This window comes from Sinohyriopsis cumingii, chromosome 8, assembly GCF_028554795.1.
Source record: "Sinohyriopsis cumingii isolate HCF-2022 chromosome 8, ASM2855479v2, whole genome shotgun sequence".
NCBI lineage: Eukaryota > Metazoa > Mollusca > Bivalvia > Unionida > Unionidae > Sinohyriopsis > Sinohyriopsis cumingii.
In genome coordinates, this window is record NC_142968.1 from 14,893,094 (window position 1) to 14,908,412 (window position 15,319).

Genomic DNA, 15,319 nt, shown 5'->3' on the forward strand with positions numbered 1-15,319 from the left:
ACCTGTAGTCTATAGGAATAGTTAGGCTTTGAAGTGTTGCTGGAATAAGTACCTGTAGTATATAGGAATAGTTAGGCTTTGAAGTGTTGCTGGAACAACTATCTGTAGTCCATAGGAATAGTTAGGCTTTCAAGTGTTGCTGGAATAAGTACCTGTAGCCTATAGGAATAGTTAGGTTTTGAAGTGTTGCTGGAACAACTATCTGTAGTCTATAGGAATAGTTAGGCTTTGAAGTGTTGCTGGAATAAGTACCTGTAGACATAGGAACAGTTAGGTTTTGAAGTTTTGCTGGAACAACTATCTGTAGTCCATAGGAATAGTTAGGCTTTGAAGTGTTGCTGGAATAAGTACCTGTAGTCCATAGGAATAGTTAGGCTTTGAAGTGTTGCTGGAACAACTATCTGTAGTCCATAGGAATAGTTAGGCTTTGAAGTGTTGCAGGAATAAGTACCTGTAGTATATAGGAATAGTTAGGTTTTGAAGTGTTCCTGGAACAACTATCTGTAGTCCATAGGAATAGTTAGGCTTTGAAGTGTTGCTGGAATAAGTACCTGTAGTATATAGAAATAGTTAGGTTTTGAAGTGTTGCTGGAACAACTATCTGTTATCCATAGGAATAGTTAGGCTTTGAAGTGTTGCTGGAACAACTATCTGTAGTCCATAGGAATAGTTAGGCTTTGAAGTGTTGCTGGAATAAGTACCTGTAGTCTATAGGAATAGTTAGGTTTTGAAGTGTTCCTGGAACAACTATCTGTAGTCCATAGGAATAGTTAGGCTTTGAAGTGTTGCTGGATCAACTATCTGTAGTCTATAGGAATAGTTAGGCTTTGAAGTGTTGCTGGAATAAGTACCTGTAGTCTGTAGGAACAGTTAGGTTTTCAAGTGTTGCTGGAACAAGTATCTGTAGTCCATAGGAATAGTTAGGTTTTGAAGTGTTGCTGGAACAACTATCTGTAGTCCATAGGAATAGTTAGGCTTTGAAGTGTTGCTGGAATAAGTACCTGTAGTATATAGGAATAGTTAGGTTTTAAAAGTGTTGCTGGAATAAGTACCTGTAGTATACAGGAATAGTTAGGTTTTGAAGTGTTGCTGGAACAACTATCTGTAATCCATAGGAATAGTTAGGCTTTGAAGTGTTGCTGGAATAAGTACCTATAGTATATAGGAATAGTTAGGCTTTGAAGTGTTGCTGGAATAAGTACCTGTAGCCTATATGAATAGTTAGGTTTTGAAGTGTTGCTGGAACAACTATCTGTAGTCCATAGGAATAGTTAGGGTTTGAAGTGTTGCTGGAATAAGTACCTGTAGTCTATATGAACAGTTAGGTTTTGAAGTGTTGCTGGAACAACTATCTGTAGTCCATAGGGAATAGTTAGGTTTTGAAGTGTTGCTGGAATAAGTACCTGTAGTCTATAGGAATAGTTAGGTTTTGAAGTGTTGCTGGAATAAGTAACTGTAGTCTATAGGAACAGTTAGGTTTTGAAGTGTTGCTGGAATAAGTACCTGTAGTCTATAGGAATAGTTAGGCTTTGAAGTGTTGCTGGAATAAGTACCTGTAGTATATAGGAATAGTTAGGCTTTGAAGTGTTGCTGGAACAACTATCTGTAGTCCATAGGAATAGATAGGCTTTGAAGTGTTGCTGGAATAAGTACCTGTAGCCTATAGGAATAGTTAGGTTTTGAAGTGTTGCTGGAACAACTATCTGTAGTCCATAGGAATAGTTAGGCTTTGAAGTGTTGCTGGAATAAGTACCTGTAGTATATAGGAATAGTTAGGTTTTGAAGTGTTGCTGGAACAACTATCTGTAGTCCATAGGAATAGTTAGGTTTTGAAGTGTTGCTGGAATAAGTACCTGTAGTGTATAGGAATAGTTAGGTTTTGAAGTGTTGCTGGAACAACTATCTGTAGTCTATAGGAATAGTTAGGCTTTGAAGTGTTGCTGGAATAAGTACCTGTAGTCTATAGGAACAGTTAGGTTTTGAAGTGTTGCTGGAACAACTATCTGTAGTCCATAGGAATAGTTAGGCTTTGAAGTGTTGCTGGAATAAGTACCTGTAGTCTATAGGAACAGTTAGGCTTTGAAGTGTTGCTGGAACAACTATCTGTAGTCCATAGGAATAGTTAGGCTTTGAAGTGTTCCAGGAATAAGTACCTGTAGTATATAGGAATAGTTAGGTTTTGAAGTGTTCCTGGAACAACTATCTGTAGTCCATAGGAATAGTTAGGCTTTGAAGTGTTGCTGGAATAAGTACCTGTAGTATATAGGAATAGTTAGGTTTTGAAGTGTTGCTGGAACAACTATCTGTAATCCATAGGAATAGTTAGGCTTTGAAGTGTTGCTGGAACAACTGTCTGTAGTCCATAGGAATAGTTAGGCTTTGAAGTGTTGCTGGAATAAGTACCTGTAGTCTATAGGAACAGTTAGGTTTTGAAGTGTTGCTGGAACAACTATCTGTAGTCCATAGGAATAGTTAGGTTTTGAAGTGTTGCTGGAACAACTATCTGTAGTCCATAGGAATAGTTAGGCTTTGAAGTATTGCTGGAATAAGTACCTGTAGTATATAGGAATAGTTAGGTTTTAAAAGTGTTGCTGGAATAAGTACCTGTAGTATACAGGAATAGTTAGGTTTTGAAGTGTTGCTGGAACAACTATCTGTAATCCATAGGAATAGTTAGGCTTTGAAGTGTTGCTGGAATAAGTACCTATAGTATATAGGAATAGTTAGGCTTTGAAGTGTTGCTGGAATAAGTACCTGTAGCCTATATGAATAGTTAGGTTTTGAAGTGTTGCTGGAACAACTATCTGTAGTCCATAGGAATAGTTAGGGTTTGAAGTGTTGCTGGAATAAGTACCTGTAGTCTATATGAACAGTTAGGTTTTGAAGTGTTGCTGGAACAACTATCTGTAGTCCATAGGGAATAGTTAGGTTTTGAAGTGTTGCTGGAATCAGTACCTGTAGTCTATAGGAATAGTTAGGTTTTGAAGTGTTGCTGGAATAAGTAACTGTAGTCTATAGGAACAGTTAGGTTTTGAAGTGTTGCTGGAATAAGTACCTGTAGTCTATAGGAATAGTTAGGCTTTGAAGTGTTGCTGGAATAAGTACCTGTAGTATATAGGAATAGTTAGGCTTTGAAGTGTTGCTGGAACAACTATCTGTAGTCCATAGGAATAGTTAGGCTTTGAAGTGTTGCTGGAATAAGTACCTGTAGCCTATAGGAATAGTTAGGTTTTGAAGTGTTGCTGGAACAACTATCTGTAGTCCATAGGAATAGTTAGGCTTTGAAGTGTTGCTGGAATAAGTACCTGTAGTCTATAGGAACAGTTAGGCTTTGAAGTGTTGCTGGAACAACTATCTGTAGTCCATAGGAATAGTTAGGCTTTGAAGTGTTCCAGGAATAAGTACCTGTAGTATATAGGAATAGTTAGGTTTTGAAGTGTTCCTGGAACAACTATCTGTAGTCCATAGGAATAGTTAGGCTTTGAAGTGTTGCTGGAATAAGTACCTGTAGTATATAGGAATAGTTAGGTTTTGAAGTGTTGCTGGAACAACTATCTGTAATCCATAGGAATAGTTAGGCTTTGAAGTGTTGCTGGAACAACTGTCTGTAGTCCATAGGAATAGTTAGGCTTTGAAGTGTTGCTGGAATAAGTACCTGTAGTCTATAGGAACAGTTAGGTTTTGAAGTGTTGCTGGAACAACTATCTGTAATCCATAGGAATAGTTAGGCTTTGAAGTGTTGCTGGAACAACTGTCTGTAGTCCATAGGAATAGTTAGGCTTTGAAGTGTTGCTGGAATAAGTACCTGTAGTCTATAGGAACAGTTAGGTTTTGAAGTGTTGCTGGAACAACTATCTGTAGTCCATAGGAATAGTTAGGTTTTGAAGTGTTGCTGGAACAACTATCTGTAGTCCATAGGAATAGTTAGGCTTTGAAGTATTGCTGGAATAAGTACCTGTAGTATATAGGAATAGTTAGGTTTTAAAAGTGTTGCTGGAATAAGTACCTGTAGTATACAGGAATAGTTAGGTTTTGAAGTGTTGCTGGAACAACTATCTGTAATCCATAGGAATAGTTAGGCTTTGAAGTGTTGCTGGAATAAGTACCTGTAGTATATAGGAATAGTTAGGCTTTGAAGTGTTGCTGGAATAAGTACCTGTAGCCTATAGGAATAGTTAGGTTTTGAAGTGTTGCTGGAACAACTATCTGTAGTCCATAGGAATAGTTAGGTTTTGAAGTGTTGCTGGAACAACTATCTGTAGTCCATAGGAATAGTTAGGCTTTGAAGTGTTGCTGGAATAAGTACCTGTAGCCTATAGGAATAGTTAGGTTTTGAAGTGTTGCTGGAACAACTATCTGTAGTCCATAGGAATAGTTAGGCTTTGAAGTGTTGCTGGAATAAGTACCTGTAGTCTATAGGAAGAGTTAGGTTTTGAAGTGTTGCTGGAATAAGTACCTGTAGTCTATAGGAATAGTTAGGTTTTGAAGTGTTGCTGGAACAACTATCTGTAGTCTATTGGAATAGTTAGGCTTTGAAGTGTTGCTCGAATAAGTACCTGTAGCCTATATGAATAGTTAGGTTTTGATGTGTTGCTGGAACAACTATCTGTAGTCCATAGGAATAGTTAGGCTTTGAAGTGTTGCTGGAATAAGTACCTGTAGCCTATAGGAATAGTTAGGTTTTGAAGTGTTGCTGGAACAACTATCTGTAGTCCATAGGAATAGTTAGGCTTTGAAGTGTTGCTGGAATAAGTACCTGTAGCCTATAGGAATAGTTAGGTTTTGAAGTGCTGCTGGAATAAGTACCTGTAGTCTATAGGAACAGTTAGGTTTTGAAGTGTTGCTGGAACAACTATCTGTAGTCTATAGGAATAGTTAGGTTTTGAAGTGTTGCTGGAATAAGTACCTGTAGTCTCTAGGAATAGTTAGGCTTTGAAGTGTTGCTGGAATAAGTACCTGTAGCCTATAGGAATGGTTAGGTTTTGAAGTGTTGCTGGAATAAGTACCTGTAGCCTATAGGAATAGCTAGGTTTTGAAGTGTTGCTGGAACAACTATCTGTAGTCCATAGGAATAGTTACGCTTTGAAGTGTTGCTGGAATAAGTACGTGTAGCCTATAGGAATAGTTAGGTTTTGAAGTGTTGCTGGAACAACTATCTGTAGTCCATAGGAATAGTTAGGTTTTGAAGTGTTGCTGGAACAACTATCTGTAGTTTATAGGAATAGTTAGGCTTTGAAGTGTTGCTGGAATAAGTACCTGTAGCCTATAGGAATAGTTAGGTTTTGAAGTGTTGCTGGAACAACTATCTGTAGTCCATAGGAATAGTTAGGTTTTAAAAGTGCTGCTGGAATACGTACCTGTAGCCTATAGGAATAGTTAGGTTTTGAAGTGTTGCTGGAACAACTATCTGTAATCCATAGGAATAGTTAGGCTTTGAAGTGTTGCTGGAATAAGTACCTGTAGCCTATAGGAATAGTTAGGTTTTGAAGTGTTGCTGGAGTAAGTACCTGTAGTCTATAGGAACAGTTAGGTTTTGAAGTGCTGCTGGAATAAGTACCTGTAGTGTATAGGAACAGTTAGGTTTTGAAGTGTTGCTGGAACAACTATCTATAGTCTATAGGAATAGTTAGGTTTTGAAGTGTTGCTGGAATAAGTACCTGTAGTCTCTAGGAATAGTTAGGTTTTGAAGTGTTGCTGGAATAAGTACCTGTAGTCTATAGGAACAGTTAGGTTTTGAAGTGCTGCTGGAATAAGTACGTGTAGTCTATAGGAACAGTTAGGTTTTGAAGTGCTGCTGGAATAAGTACCTGTAGTCTATAGGAACAGTTAGGTTTTGAAGTGTTGCTGGAACAACTATCTGTAGTTTATAGGAATAGTTAGGCTTTGAAGTGTTGCTGGAATAAGTACCTGTAGCCTATAGGAATAGTTAGGTTTTGAAGTGTTGCTGGAACAACTATCTGTAGTCCATAGGAATAGTTAGGTTTTAAAAGTGCTGCTGGAATACGTACCTGTAGCCTATAGGAATAGTTAGGTTTTGAAGTGTTGCTGGAACAACTATCTGTAATCCATAGGAATAGTTAGGCTTTGAAGTGTTGCTGGAATAAGTACCTGTAGCCTATAGGAATAGTTAGGTTTTGAAGTGTTGCTGGAATAAGTACCTGTAGTCTATAGGAACAGTTAGGTTTTGAAGTGCTGCTGGAATAAGTACCTGTAGTCTATAGGAACAGTTAGGTTTTGAAGTGTTGCTGGAACAACTATCTGTAATCCATAGGAATAGTTAGGCTTTGAAGTGTTGCTGGAATAAGTACCTGTAGTCCATAGGAATAGTTAGGCTTTGAAGTGTTGCTGGAATAAGTACGTGTAGCCTATAGGAATAGTTAGGTTTTGAAGTGTTGCTGGAATAAGTACGTGTAGCCTATAGGAATAGCTAGGTTTTGAAGTGCTGCTGGAACAACTATCTGTAGTCCATAGGAATAGTTAGGCTTTGAAGTGTTGCTGGAATAAGTACCTGTAGCCAATAGGAATAGTTAGGTTTTGAAGTGTTGCTGGAATAAGTACCTGTAGTATATAGGAATTGTTAGGTTTTGAAGTGTTGCTGGAATAAGTACCTGTAGTCTATAGGAATAGTTAGGTTTTGAAGTGTTGCTGGAATAAGTACCTGTAGTCTCTAGGAATAGTTAGGCTTTCAAGTGTTGCTGGAATAGGTACCTGTAGTCTATAGGAACAGTTAGGTTTTGAAGTGTTGCTGGAACAACTATCTGTAGTCCATAGGAATAGTTAGGCTTTGAAGTGTTGCTGGAATAAGTACCTGTAGTATATAGGAATAGTTAGGCTTTGAAGTGTTGCTGGAATAAGTACCTGTAGCCTATAGGAATAGTTAGGCTTTGAAGTATTGCTGGAATAAGTACCTGTAGCGTATAGGAATAGTTAGGCTTTGAAGTGTTGCTGGAACAACTATCTGTAGTCCATAGGAATAGTTAGGTTTTGAAGTGTTGCTGGAACAACTATCTGTAGTCTATAGGAATAGTTAGGCTTTGAAGTGTTGCTGGAATAAGTACCTGTAGCCTATAGGAATACTTAGGCTTTGAAGTGTTGCTGGAACAACTATCTGTAGTCCATAGGAATAGTTAGGTTTTGAAGTGTTGCTGGAATAACTACCTGTAGTCTAAAGGAATAGTTAGGTTTTGAAGTGTTGCTGGAACAACTATCTGTAATCCATAGGAATAGTTAGGCTTTGAAGTGTTGCTGGAATAAGTACCTGTAGTCTATAGGAATAGTTAGGTTTTGAAGTGTTGCTGGAACAACTATCTGTTGTCCATAGGAATAGTTAGGCTTTGAAGTGTTGCTGGAATAAGTACCTGTAGTCTATAGGAATAGTTAGGTTTTGAAGTGTTGCTGGAACAACTATATGTAGTCCATAGGAATAATTAGGCTTTGAAGTGTTGCGGGAATAAGTACCTGTAGCCTATAGGAATAGTTAGGTTTTGAAGTGTTGCTGGAACAACTATCTGTAGTCCATAGGAATAGTTAGGCTTTGAAGTGTTGCTGGAATAAGTACCTGTAGTCTATAGGAATAGTTAGGTTTTGAAGTGTTGCTGGAATAAGTACCTGTAGTCTATAGGAATAGTTAGGTTTTGAAGTGTTGCTGGAACAACTATCTGTAGTCTATTGGAATAGTTAGGCTTTGAAGTGTTGCTGGAATAAGTACATGTAGCCTATAGGAATAGTTAGGTTTTGATGTGTTGCTGGAACAACTATCTGTATTCCATAGGAATAGTTAGGCTTTGAAGTGTTGCTGGAATAAGTACCTGTAGCCTATAGGAATAGTTAGGTTTTGAAGTGTTGCTGGAACAACTATCTGTAGTCCATAGGAATAGTTAGGCTTTGAAGTGTTGCTGGAATAAGTACCTGTAGCCTATAGGAATAGTTAGGTTTTGAAGTGCTGCTGGAATAAGTACCTGTAGTCTCTAGGAATAGTTAGGCTTTGAAGTGTTGCTGGAATAAGTACCTGTAGCCTATAGGAATAGTTAGGTTTTGAAGTGTTGCTGGAATAAGTACCTGTAGCCTATAGGAATAGCTAGGTTTTGAAGTGTTGCTGGAACAACTATCTGTAGTCCATAGGAATAGTTAGGCTTTGAAGTGTAGCTGGAATAAGTATGTGTAGCCTATAGGAATAGTTAGGTTTTGAAGTGTTGCTGGAACAACTATCTGTAGTCCATAGGAATAGTTAGGTTTTGAAGTGTTGCTGGAACAACTATCTGTAGTCTATAGGAATAGTTAGGCTTTGAAGTGTTGCTGGAATAAGTACCTGTAGCCTATAGGAATAGTTAGGTTTTGAAGTGTTGCTGGAACAACTATCTGTAGTCCATAGGAATAGTTAGGTTTTAAAAGTGCTTCTGGAATAAGTACCTGTAGCCTATAGGAATGGTTAGGTTTTGAAGTGTTGCTGGAACAACTATCTGTAATCCATAGGAATAGTTAGGCTTTGAAGTGTTGCTGGAATAAGTACCTGTAGCCTATAGGAATAGTTAGGTTTTGAAGTGTTGCTGGAATAAGTACCTGTAGTCTATAGGATCAGTTAGGTTTTGAAGTGCTGTTGGAATAAGTACCTGTAGTCTATAGGAACAGTTAGGTTTTGAAGTGTTGCTGGAACAACTATCTGTAGTCTATAGGAATAGTTAGGTTTTGAAGTGTTGCTGGAATAAGTACCTGTAGTCTCTAGGAATAGTTAGGCTTTGAAGTGGTGCTGGAATAAGTACCTGTAGTCTATAGGAACAGTTAGGTTTTGAAGTGTTGCTGGAACAATTATCTGTAGTCCATAGGAATAGTTAGGCTTTGAAGTGTTGCTGGAATAAGTACGTGTAGCCTATAGGAATAGTTAGGTTTTGAAGTGTTGCTGGAATAAGTACCTGTAGCCTATATGAATAGCTAGGCTTTGAAGTGTTGCTGGAATAAGTACCTGTAGTATATAGGAATTGTTAGGTTTTGAAGTGTTGCTGGAATAAGTACCTGTAGTCTATAGGAATAGTTAGGTTTTGAAGTGTTGCTGGAATAAGTACCTGTAGTCTCTAGGAATAGTTAGGCTTTCAAGTGTTGCTGGAATAGGTACCTGTAGTTTATAGGAACAGTTAGGTTTTGAAGTGTTGCTGGAACAACTATCTGTAGTCCATAGGAATAGTTAGGCTTTGAAGTGTTGCTGGAATAAGTACCTGTAGTATATAGGAATAGTTAGGCTTTGAAGTGTTGCTGGAATAAGTACCTGTAGCCTATAGGAATAGTTAGGCTTTGAAGTATTGCTGGAATAAGTACCTGTAGCCTATATGAATAGTTAGGCTTTGAAGTGTTGCTGGAACAACTATCTGTAGTCCATAGGAATAGTTAGGTTTTGAAGTGTTGCTGGAACAACTATCTGTAGTCTATAGGAATAGTTAGGCTTTGAAGTGTTGCTGGAATAAGTACCTGTAGCCTATAGGAATACTTAGGCTTTGAAGTGTTGCTGGAACAACTATCTGTAGTCCATAGGAATAGTTAGGTTTTGAAGTGTTGCTGGAACAACTATCTGTAGTCCATAGGAATGGTTAGGCTTTGAAGTGTTGCTGGAATAAGTACCTGTAGCCTATAGAAATAGTTAGGCTTTGAAGTGTTGCTGGAACAACTATCTGTAGTCCATAGGAATAGTTAGGCTTTGAAGTGTTGCTGGAATAAGTACCTGTAACCTATAGGAATAGTTAGGTTTTGAAGTGTTGCTGGAACAACTATCTGTAGTCCATAGGAATAGTTAGGCTTTGAAGTGTTGCTGGAATAAGTACCTGTAGTCTATAGGAATAGTTAGGTTTTGAAGTGTTGCTGGAATAAGTACCTGTAGTCTATAGGAACAGTTAGGTTTTGAAGTGCTGCTGGAATAAGTACCTGTAGTCTATAGGAACAGTTAGGTTTTGAAGTGTTGCTGGAACAACTATCTGTAGTCTATAGGAATAGTTAGGTTTTGAAGTGTTGCTGGAATAAGTACCTGTAGTCTCTAGGAATAGTTAGGCTTTGAAGTGTTGCTGGAATAAGTACCTGCAGTCTATAGGAACAGTTAGGTTTTGAAGTTTTGCTGGAACAACTATCTGTAGTCCATAGGAATAGTTAGGCTTTGAAGTGTTGCTGGAATAAGTACGTGTAGCCTATAGGAATAGTTAGGTTTTGAAGTGTTGCTGGAATAAGTACGTGTAGCCTATAGGAATAGCTAGGTTTTGAAGTGTTGCTGGAACAACTATCTGTAGTCCATAGGAATAGTTAGGCTTTGAAGTGTTGCTGGAATAAGTACCTGTAGCCAATAGGAATAGTTAGGTTTTGAAGTGTTGCTGGAATAAGTACCTGTAGTATATAGGAATTGTTAGGTTTTGAAGTGTTGCTGGAAGAAGTACCTGTAGTCTATAGGAATAGTTAGGTTTTGAAGTGTTGCTGGAATAAGTACCTGTAGTCTCTAGGAATAGTTAGGCTTTCAAGTGTTGCTGGAATAGGTACCTGTAGTCTATAGGAACAGTTAGGTTTTGAAGTGTTGCTGGAACAACTATCTGTAGTCCATAGGAATAGTTAGGCTTTGAAGTGTTGCTGGAATAAGTACCTGTAGTATATAGGAATAGTTAGGCTTTGAAGTGTTGCTGGAATAAGTACCTGTAGCCTATAGGAATAGTTAGGCTTTGAAGTGTTGCTGGAATAAGTACCTGTAGTATATAGGAATAGTTAGGTTTTGAAGTGTTGCTGGAACAACTATCTGTAGTCCATAGGAATAGTTAGGTTTTGAAGTGTTGCTGGAATAAGTACCTGTAGCCTATAGGAATAGTTAGGTTTTGAAGTGTTGCTGGAACAACTATCTGTAGTCCATACGAATAGTTAGGTTTTGAAGTGTTGCTGGAATAAGTACCTGTAGCCTATATGAATAGTTAGGTTTTGAAGTGTTGCTGGAACAACTATCTGTAGTCCATAGGAATAGTTAGGTTTTGAAGTGCTGCTGGAATAAGTACCTGTAGTCTCTAGGAACAGTTAGGTTTTGAAGTGTTGCTGGAACAACTATCTGTAGTCCATAGGAATAGTTAGGCTTTGAAGTGTTGCTGGAATAAGTACCTGTAGTCCATAGGAATAGTTAGGCTTTGAAGTGTTGCTGGAATAAGTACCTGTAGCCTATAGGAATAGTTAGGCTTTGAAGTGTTGCTGGAAGAACTATCTGTAGTCCATAGGAATAGTTAGGTTTTGAAGTGTTGCTGGAACAACTATCTGTAGTCTATAGGAATAGTTAGGCTTTGAAGTGTTGCTGGAATAAGTACCTGTAGCCTATAGGAATAGTTAGGCTTTGAAGTGTTGCTGGAAGAACTATCTGTAGTCCATAGGAATAGTTAGGTTTTGAAGTGTTGCTGGAACAACTATCTGTAGTCCATAGGAATAGTTAGGCTTTGAAGTGTTGCTGGAATAAGTACCTGTAGCGTATAGGAATAGGTAGGCTTTGAAGTGTTGCTGGAATAAGTACCTGTAGTATATAGGAATAGTTAGGTTTTGAAGTGTTGCTGGAACAACTATATGTAGTCCATAGGAATAGTTAGGTTTTGAAGTGTTGCTGGAACAACTATCTGTAGTCTTTAGGAATAGTTAGGCTTTGAAGTGTTGCTGGAATAAGTACCTGTAGTCTTTGTCATCAGATTGTTCTTTTGCAGTTTTCTTCAACTGGCAGCATGACTTTGACATCTCTGGGACAAGCTTGTAGACATAAAAAAAATCTGGCTGGGTGCATCATGATTTGACAGAGTTTTCTCTCTCACATTGTTACATGTTTTGGCTAATTTCACAGTTGATTCATCAGGGGCATGATTATGGGACTGGCCTGGAATTCGATTTCTGTATTGTAAGTCTGTGGACAAACTACCTCTACACCTAGTGCTGGATCGATGCGTGCACTTCCACCATTGCTTGGTCTTAACGAATGCATGTGTAGTATACAGGTAACCTTTAAAGCAGACTTTAGAATCACCTTTGTTGCTTACGATGATTTCCATGTTGAAATCATTTGACAAAAATCTTGGAGCCATGGAAATTTAAGGGTTTTCGTATTATTTCCATTTCAAAAGTAACTAGATATTGAAATCAAAATTTTAATTGTATATTCTTATCAAAACTATTTTTTATCTGTCAAACAATAGGCTTAAATAAACTGCAGTGATCACAATGTTTGTTTTAAAATTTTCCCTTAAGACTTCCATTACTGAACAATTTCCCTCTTCCTGTGAAGCAATCACTTTATTGTAATAATTAATAGTAATAATTTTAGAATGTTATTTTATGTCCTGTGACTTTTGTCCTTTAGGTCTCTTATTACTATTATTTTCAAATTGTGACTTTCTGTCCTATATTGTGACCTTTAGTCCATTTACCATCGATGAAACACATTTTCTACTGAAGTCATGTGAAAACAAAGGATACACATTTTCTGAAAGAGAGCCAATCCCCTTTCCCCTTCATTTTTAATGTGAGTGGGGTGGGGTGCAGGTCTTTTGAAATTTGGGGGAGATGATATATGTATATACACACACACACACGCACACACACTAACTTACTAACTTCCTTGACAGAATTTCCAAGGCCTGTGGGTGGGGTGTAGTATTTTATTTCAACTGAGTTATTTATTTTCTTCTGTTACCTCAAGATAATTTATTCTCTTCCCTTACTATTGTAATAGATACAATACACTGTAATGGATATAATACACTACTGTCATGGATGGAATACACTGTAATGGATAGAATACACTACTGTAATGGATGGAATACATTGTAATGGATAGAATACACTACTGTAATGGATGGAATACACTGTAATGGAATACACTGTAATGGATAGAATATACTGCTGTAATGGATAGAATACACTCTAATGGAATACACTGTAATGGATATAATACACTAATGGAATACACTGTAATGGATAGAATAAACACTGTATTGTAATGGATAGAATACACACTGTATTGTAATGGATAGAATACACATTGTATTGTAATGGATAGAATACACACTGTATTGTAATGGATACAATACACACTGTATTGTAATGGATAGAATACACATTGTATTGTAATGGACAGAATACACATTGTATTATAATGGATAGAATACACACTGTATTGTAATGGATAGAATACACACTGTATTATAATGGATAGAATACACATTGTATTATAATCAATAGAATACACATTGTATTATAATCGATAGAATACACATTGTATTATAATGGATAGAATACACACTGTATTGTAATGGATAGAATACACACTGTATTGTAATGGATAGAATACACATTGTATTGTAATGGATAGAATACACATTGTATTGTAATGGATAGAAACACATTGTATTATAATAGATAGAATACACACTGTATTGTAATGGATAGAATACACACTGTATTGTAATGGATAGAATACACACTGTATTGTAATGGATAGAATACACATTGTATTGTAATGGATAGAATACACATTGTATTGTAATGGATAGAAACACATTGTATTATAATGGATAGAATACACACTGTATTATAATAGATAGAATACACATTGTATTGTAATGGATAGAATAAACATTGTATTATAATGGATAGAATACAGATTGTATTATAATAGATAGAATACACTTTTTAAAACGTTAAATTAGAGCAAGAATATTTTTCATTTTAATAGAGCAGAATGTTTTTCTTCTATTCAATTCCATATTCAAATTCTCTACCCCACCTCACCGCATGGTTGGGAAAATTCTCATTAAAATACTTGTTCGGTATGATTTGTGTCATCTACAAAATTATTAATAAATTTTACATTTTCAAGCATTATTTCTCTTTTGTTAATGGATCTCATCAAAATTTGGTATGCACCTTTATTTTGATGAAATCTTGAGTAATTTGGATTTCCAGCATTCCATGTCATGATTTGGATGAGTTATGGCCCCTGAATACCCCATTTCCTTTGCTTTTCCTTTTATAGGCCCTGCATAGCAAACTGTATCTAGTGGGGCAAACATACCAAGTACCCATCAACAATGGCTCATTATATTGTGATGTCAATATACTCTCAGATTGTGATATTAATACCAGAGGATTATCTGCATATTTTTTTAAGGATTTTACGTTTGTTTCCTTTATCATTTCTTGAGTATATATTTTTAAAGAATTTTAACAATTTTACATTTTATATTTTATGCATTTGCTCTTCAAGTTACACTTACTTGGAAGCGTTTATCTTCCTAAATTTGTGTACTTGATTTTGACATTCTTCTAACTTTACCATCTTATGTAGATGCACACATACATACATGCATGCATGCACACACACACACACACACATACATACCAGCAGCTTTGCAGTTTTGGAAAGCATCGTTTCAATTACCAGAAAGTCTCTTCCAGAGAGTCTGTTATTTGACTTGCATCAGAAAGCAAAGATGATGTTCCGAATGCAATCAATCCAAGACTGCTTCAGAGGCCTAGTTGTTAGAATGTCTGACTCGGATGTGGTTTGAACCCTGGACTAGTCATACCAAAGACGTATAAAAATGGTACTAACAGCTGCCTCACCAGGTGCTCTGCATTAAGAGGATAGTGCTAGGACTGGTCAGCCTGATGTCAGGGTAATGTGACTGGGTGGGACATCATGTTACGTGTCTGTGGCATGATGCCTCAGTACTAGACATCACTATAAACTGCCACACTGCAGACATCATAGTGATATGACAGAAAAAATTCTTAAAGCTATATTAAAAATCCAAATCACACACGCAATCAGTCCAAGACAGATTCTTTTGTGAAATCCTATGAAATTTGAACTTTAACTTCCACCATCAAATTCAAATTTTTCGAGAGGGACCAAACATTCCAGGCCCTCCAAAAATTACTTTGATAAGCACCTCTAGGTGAATAAACATTCATTTTGAGTATATATACTGAAAATTTCAAGACAAATGATTGAAAAATTATGAACTCAAATATATATATTATACTGACAGCTAGTTGGTGGGCGTCAGGCATAAATGTGTTGCAATCTTTCAGTGTGTCTGTGGTTATGTGCCTCATATCTTTGTGTGCAACACTATTGGTCAGTGATCCATAAGGATTGGGACATGTTATTGTTTGACTTACATATAACGATAGCTAATTAACCACTCACAGTATACAGTATTTACCATATATGTTGGGACTGTATTTGTTGGGGCACCATTAATTAATTTTGAAAATAATTATTTTGTACACTGTTTGTTCTGGGACACATCATGTTTTCAAGCTGTTAGTTGTG